This window comes from Myxocyprinus asiaticus, chromosome 41 (genome assembly GCF_019703515.2).
Source record: "Myxocyprinus asiaticus isolate MX2 ecotype Aquarium Trade chromosome 41, UBuf_Myxa_2, whole genome shotgun sequence".
In the NCBI taxonomy this organism is placed as follows: domain Eukaryota; kingdom Metazoa; phylum Chordata; class Actinopteri; order Cypriniformes; family Catostomidae; genus Myxocyprinus; species Myxocyprinus asiaticus.
The window spans coordinates 31327571-31334927 of NC_059384.1; positions in this window are offsets into that span (position 1 = coordinate 31327571).

Consider the following 7357-nt stretch of genomic DNA (forward strand, 5'->3'; position numbering starts at 1 on the left):
TTTCTACCTGATTTGATCCTTAAAGATACTTGTGTTGGTGTAGCCTAATAAAGTCAAGTTGATTTAGTTATATTAAATAATGTTAACTTGAATAAAACCAGTTAATTAAGACGTTACCACATAAACCACATTTTTATGCTTACCTGACAAAATATTTAAACAGTGTATGCATAGTTGATGTTTCTTCTACCTCATAATGAATTTCATTAATGGTTTCAAAACATTAAACCTTTGTAAACTATTTAGATTTCTTAGAAGGTTAATAAGCCTCCCAAAAACTATTATATTATTTACCTGTTGAGTTAATTATAGGTGGAATGAACATAGCTGTGTCTGATGCTATCCTACTTTGCTAGTTAAACTGTCACACAACATAATAAAACTGGTCAAAGTTTGAAGATGGGGCGTTTCCAGAATGCCAAGCCTGCTGTGTGTGTACACATACACAATGAATCTATTTTTTTTATCATTGCCTATTGATTATCATTATTTATTGCATGTATGACCCACACAAACGAATGTGACAATACATACTGTAAGCCGTTTCTGAATCCGTAACAACATTTGACAAAATTAAATTTCCTGCATTAGATATACAGTTGAAGTCGGAAGTTTACATACACCTTACAAGCATCACCCTTTTTCCTCTAAACATAACGTCGTGGTTACTTGTGTAACCTCCGTTCCCTGATGGAGGGAACGAGACGTTGTGTCGATGTAGTGACACTAGGAGTCACTCTTGGGAGCCTGAGACACCTCTGGTCTTTGATAAAAGGCCAATGAAAATTGGCGAGTGGTATTTGCATGCCACTCCCCCAAACATACGGGTATAAAAGGAGCTGGTATGCAAACACTCATTCAGGTTTTATGCTGAGGAGCCGATATAAGGTCCCGGCCATTTCAGCGGGTAGTTCAGCGTTGTGGCAGGAGGGACACAACGTCTCGTTCCCTCCATCAGGGAACGGAGGTTACACAAGTAACCACGACGTTCCCTATCTGACACTCACTCGACGTATGTGTCGATGTAGTGACACTAGGGGTCCCTATATGAAACGCCACAATTGGTTGAACTGTGTTACGTGAACTGGTGGTGTGTGGTGGGCAGACTACTGTGTGCCTCATAGCCAGCACACCAGGTTGACACGTAACCTCCCCCAACATAGTTATGAGTGTCGAACGGTCTTTTGGGGACAAGTCGACTACCCAAAAGATAGAGACAGTCTAACCCAGTCGTGGCCTCTTTTTTTCCACTCACTAAAAAAGAAGGGGGATTATCTGACTGGGCCACCAGGTCTAGTCGGGGGGTGTCCCTCCCAAGGGGAAGACACCTCGGAGACCACACCTCACCCAAAGAGAGGGGGGGATATTTAAGTGGAAAAATATGTCACATGGTCTTTCCAACCATGTGGAGAGTCTTCAAGGTAGATCCTACCCAACAGGGAGGAGTTACTACAAACATGGAGACTGGGGCAGAGGGGCTCTGCCCAAGGAAGATGCAGTTTGCCAACAGGGAAACGAACTAGCAGAAGATATATATCGCATGAGGTTAGCCTAACAGGGAACCGCCACATGCGGAGCACCTACCCCAGAACAGGCCTCTTAGTTAGCACATGTACTGGGCTGGCAGCGAGTCTCTCCGAAAACTCGATGGCCACAGGGCTCAGAGGAAGTCAACCAGGGAACAAAGTTTGTGAACACTACTGGGAATTAATGGCGCACGTATTCAGCTGAAAAGGAGGTGGAAGGCACTATGTGCAAGCGATACACCCAGCCGGCTATCCCGGGCTTATCCGCTTGTATTGCGTGCCAGTACCTGGGACAAAACCGGTTCCACCCGGAGGTTGTAGAACCTCGCAAAGTGTTGGGTGTTGCCCAGCCTGCTGCTCTGCAAATGTCTGTTGGAGAGGCACCCCTGGCCAGGGCCCAGGAGGCCGCTACACCCCTGGTAGAATGGGCTCATAGCCCTACCGGGGGCGGCATGTCCTGTGCGTGATATGCCATAGTTATGGAGTCAATGAGCCAGTGGGTGATCCTCTGCTTGGAGACAGCACTTCCTTTCCACTGTGCACCAGAGCAGACAAAGAGCTGCTCAGAGATCCTAATGCTTTGTGTGCGATCCAAATAGATGCATAAAGCATCTCCTCCTGGGGCAGCGCTTGCAGGTTCACCACCTGGTCCCTAAAAGGGGTCGTGTGAACCTTGGGCAAATAGCCCGGTCGGGGTGTCAGGATCACGTGAGAGTAGCCGGACCGAACTCTAGTCACGTTTCGCTGACAGAGAACGCTTTCAGGTCTCCTAATCTCTTGATGGAAGTGAGCGCAGTCAGGAGGGCAGTCTTCAAGGAGAATGCCTTAAGCTTGTCTGACTGCAAAGTCTCAAAGGGGGCTCTCTGTAGACCCTGAAGAACTACAGAGAGGTCCCATGAGGGAACGAGGCACGGTCTGGGGGGATTCAGCCTCCTGGCGCCTCTTAGGAACCTGATGATCAGGTTGTGCTTCCCTAAGGACTTATCGTCGACTGCATCGTGGTGTGCTGCTATGGCGGCAATGTACACCTTCAAGGTGGAAGGGGACAGTCTCCCTTCCATCCTCTCCTGCAGGAAGGAAAGCACTGATCCGACTGCGCATCTCTGGGGGTCTTCCCGTCAGGAAGAACACCACTTAGCGAACAGACACTACTTAAAGGCTTACAGGCGCCTCGTAGAGGGGGCCCTAGCCTGAGTGACCGCTTAGGTCTTCCACATCCCGTCCAGGGGCCAGACATGGAGATTCCAGAGGTCTGGTCGCGGGTGCCAGATGGTGCCCCATCCCTGAGAAAGAAGGTCCTTCCTCAGGGGAATTTGCCGGGGGGGGGCTGTTGAGCGGAGCATGAGGTCCGAGAACCACGTCTGGGCCAGTAGGGTGCTACCAGTACGACCTGCTCCTCATCCTCCCTGACCTTGTACAGGGTCTGTGCAAGTAGGCCCACTGGGGGAAACGCATATTTGCGCATGCCAGGGGGCCAGCTGTGTGCCAGCGCATTTATGCTGAGGGGGGCCTCGGTCAGGGTGTACCAGAGCAGGCAGTGGGGAGGATTCTTGGGAGGCGAACAGGTGCACCTCTGCCTGTCTGAATCGACTCCAAATCAGCTGGACCACATGAGGGTGGAGTCTCCACTCTCCCCTGAGGGTAACCTGTTGTGACAGCACATCCGCTGTAGTGTTGAGGTTTCCGGGATGTGAGTGGCTCACAGTGACTTGAAGTGCTGCTGACTCCAGAGGAGGAGACGGGGTGCGATTTGTGACATACAACGAGAGCGCAGACCGCCTTGGCGGTTGACATATGCTACCATTGCCGTGTTGTCTGTCTGAACTAACACGTGCTTGCCCTGGATCAACGGCCGAAACCTCCACAGGGCGAGCAGAACTGCTAACAACTCGAGGCAGTTGATGTGCCAATGCAGTTGCGGGCCCATCCACAAGCCGGCGGCTGCATGCCCGTTGCAAACAGTGCCCCAGCCCATTTTGGAGGCGTCCATCGTGACCACAATGTGCCTGGAGACCAGTTCTAGGGGAACACCTGCCCGTAGAAATGAGAAGTCAGTCCGAGGGTTGAAAGGATGGTGACAGACTGGCGTGATGACCACACGATGTGTCCCGCAGCGCCATGCCCATCTCGGGAATCGAGTCTGAAGCCAGTGCTGAAGCGGTCTCATATGCATCAACCCGAGTGGGGTGGCCACCGCTGAGGATGCCATATGCCCCAGGAGTCTCTGAAAAAGTTTCAGTGGAACCGCTGTTTTCTGTTTGAATGCATTCAAACAGACCAACACCGACTGGGCGTGCTCGTTCATGAGGCGCACTGTCAAAGAGACTGAGTCCAACTCCAAACCGAGAAAAGAGATGCTCTGAACTGGGAGGAGCTTGCTCTTTTCCCAGTTGACCCGAAGCCCTAGTCGGCTGAAGTGTGAGAGCACCCGAGAGTGAGCTAAGATTAGCCAGTCTTCGAGATAGTTGAGAATGCGAATACCTGCCTCCCTTAGCGGGGCAAGGGCTGCCTCTGCAACCTTTGTGAAGATGCGAGGAGACAGGGACAGGCCAAAAGGGAGGACCTTGTACTAATATGCCTGACCCTCGAATGCAAACCGCAGGAAGGGTCTGTGTTGAGGAAGGATCAAAACATGGAAGTACGCGTCTTTCAGGTCTACCACAGTGAACCAATCTTGATGCTGGATGCTCGCCAGAATGCATTTTTGCATCCGCATCTTGAACGGGAGTCTGTGTAAAGCCCGGTTCAGTACTCGCAGGTCCAAGATTGGCCGCAACCCACCACCTTTTTTCGGTACGATGAAGTAGGGGCTGTAAAGCCCCTTCTTCATCTCGGCCGGTGGGACAGGTTCTATCGCGCCCTTCCATAGGAAGGTAGCGATCTCCGCGCAAGGTAGCAGCGTTTTCTTCCTTCACCAAGGTGAAGTGGACACCACTGAACCTGGGCGGACGCCTGGCGAACTGAATCGCATAGTCGAGTCGGAAGGTCTGGACCAGCTGTCGCAACAGATTGGAAAGCACAAGCCACGTGTCCAAGTTCCGCACAAGGGGAACCAAAGGGACAACTTCGTCAGACGTACCGGCAGGTGGGGCCTCACGGCAGGGTGGAGCTCGAGGTGCCACACCATGTCATGGCCGTGCTGAGTCTCAGGACATTGAAGCACTTACCTGGCTCCTTGTGAAGCATGTCGTCATCTCCGCGTCAGCCTGTGACTGGGCAATCGTCCCCGAAGGGAGGCGCCCAGCTGAGGCTTCCACATCCAACTGGACGAGCCCGCTCTCCGATGCTGCACTCGAGAACTCATCACTTTCGCGGTCTCCGAATAAGAGGTTGAATTCGCCATGAGACGAGCCGGCGGACTCATCCGGAAGCCCGATCGGGGCAGACGAGCATGCTGGGGAATGGGAGGTCTGCGGGGGGATACCCGGCAGAGGCGGTCCCATTGGGGTCCCCAAATCGCCCCCAGTGCTTGCCGCACTGGCCTCATACCCGTGGGTAAAAGGACCGTGGCGGGGAGCCTCTAGGGTGGCTTGCTTTCTTATGAAGGCGAGCCACGACCGCATCGTTGTCATGGGCATGTCCTCGCAATGAGAACATGACCATCCACGAACGCTGTCTTCGCGTGAGCAGTGCCCAGACACGAAAGACAGTGATCGTGACCATCAGAAGGTGAGAGATAACGAGCGCAACCAGGAATAACACACAATCGGAAAGGCATCTTTAAAAAGACATGTCTTTAAAAAAGACATTCCGTGTGTACCGCTCTTTTAGAGAAATATACTCTTTTAGAGAAATATACTCTTATTTCTGCCGAAGCGCCCAGAGGTCTTCACTGCAGTGCACCAGTGCAGAGGGGGGAGAAGCTGCTGAAATGCACCATCAGATCCAGCAGAGGTGAATGAACAGTCGTGGGAATTCAGCTCAGTGAACATGACCGTTCGGCTCCGAAGAGAAAATCTGAATGAATGGTTGCATACCAGCTCCTTTTATACCCGTATGTCTGGGGGAGTGGCATGCAAATACCACTCGCCAATTTTTATTGGCCTTTTATTAAAGACCAGAGGTGTCTCGGGCTCCCAAGAGTGACCCCTAGTGTCACTACATCGACATAACATCGAGTGAGTGACAGATAGGGAACAATGGTCATTATGGCCAAACAGTTCAATTTTTGTTTCATCAGACCAGAGGACATTTCTCCAAAAAAGTAAGATCTTTGTTCTTATGTGCACTTGCAAACTGTAGTCTGGCTTTTTTATGGCCGTTTTGGAGCAGTGGCTTCTTCCTTGCTGTGCAGCCTTTCAGGTTAAGTCAATATAGGACTCGTTTTACTGTGGATATAGATACTTGACTACCTGTTTCCTTCAGCATCTTCACAAGGTCCTTTGCTGTTGTTCTGGGATTGATTTGCACTTTTCGCACCAACCTACATTAATCTCTAGGAGACAGAATGCATCTCCTTCCTGTGCGGTATGATGGCTGCATGGTCCCATGGTGTTTATACTTGCATGCTATTGTTTGTACAGATAAACGTGGTACCTTCAGGCATTTGGAAATTGCTCCCAAGGATGAACCAGACTTGAGGAGGTCCACAATTCTTTTCTGAGTTCTTGGCTGATTTCTTTAGATTTTTCCATGATGTCAAGCAAAGAGGCACTGAGTTTGAAGGTAGGCCTTAAAATACATCCACAGGTACCCCTCCAATTGACTCCAATTAGCCAATTAGCCTATCAGAATCTAATTGGCTAACTGCCTAAAGGCTTGACATCATTTTCTGGAATTTTCCATGCTGCTTAAAGGCACAGTTAACTTGTGTATGACTTGTGAAGTGTATGTAAACTTATGACCCACTGGAATTGTGATATAGTCAATTAAAAGTGAAACAATCTGTCTGTAAACAATTGTTGGAAAAATTGCTTGTGTCATGCACATAGTAGATGTACTAAACGATTTGCCAGAACTATAGTTTGCTAATATGAAATCTGTGGAGTGGTTAAAAAAAATGAGTTTTAATGACTTCAACCTAAGTGTATGTAAACTTCTGACTTCAACTGTATGAAATCCAAAATATACTTTCTAAGAATGTTTTGTAATTAATGGCAAATAATAAAAAATATAAATTTGTTTCTTACAGGGGCCTGGGTAGCTCAGTGAGTATTGACATTGACTACCACCCCTGGAGTCGCGAGTTCAAATCCAGTTCAAATCCAGGGTGTGCTGAGTGACTCCAGCCAGGTCTCTTAAGCAACCAAATTGGCCCGGATGCTAGGGAGGGTAGAGTCACATGGGATAACCTCCTCGTGGTCACGATTAGTGGTTCTCACTCTCAATGGGGCACGTGGTAAGTTGTGCGTGGATCGCGGAGAGTAGCATGAGCCTCCACATGGGGAGTCTCCATGGTGTCATGCACGACGAGCCACATAATAAGATACGTGGATTGACAGTCTCAGAAGTGGAGGCAACTGAGACTTGTCCTCCGCCACCCGGATTGAGGTGAGTAACCACGCCACAATGAGGACCTACTAAGTAGTGGGAATTGTGCATTCCAAATTGGGAGAAAATGGGATAATAAAAAATGGTTTCTTACAGTATATCCAAATTAATTCTAAGTTCAATGTGAAATATTGTATTGCAAGAAAAACAGATGTTATCATGAGCTTTCTGGAAGCACATCACACTAATTTGTGCGCAAAAACTTGAAATCTTGAAATCTTGAAACACCAATAAATTCACACTTTGATAAAAAATGTATGATAAAATTATGTCTGATGGGAGATGGAGCTTGTCAGTAACTCGGCATAATGGTGCTGATGTCAGGGAACTAAAACATTTGG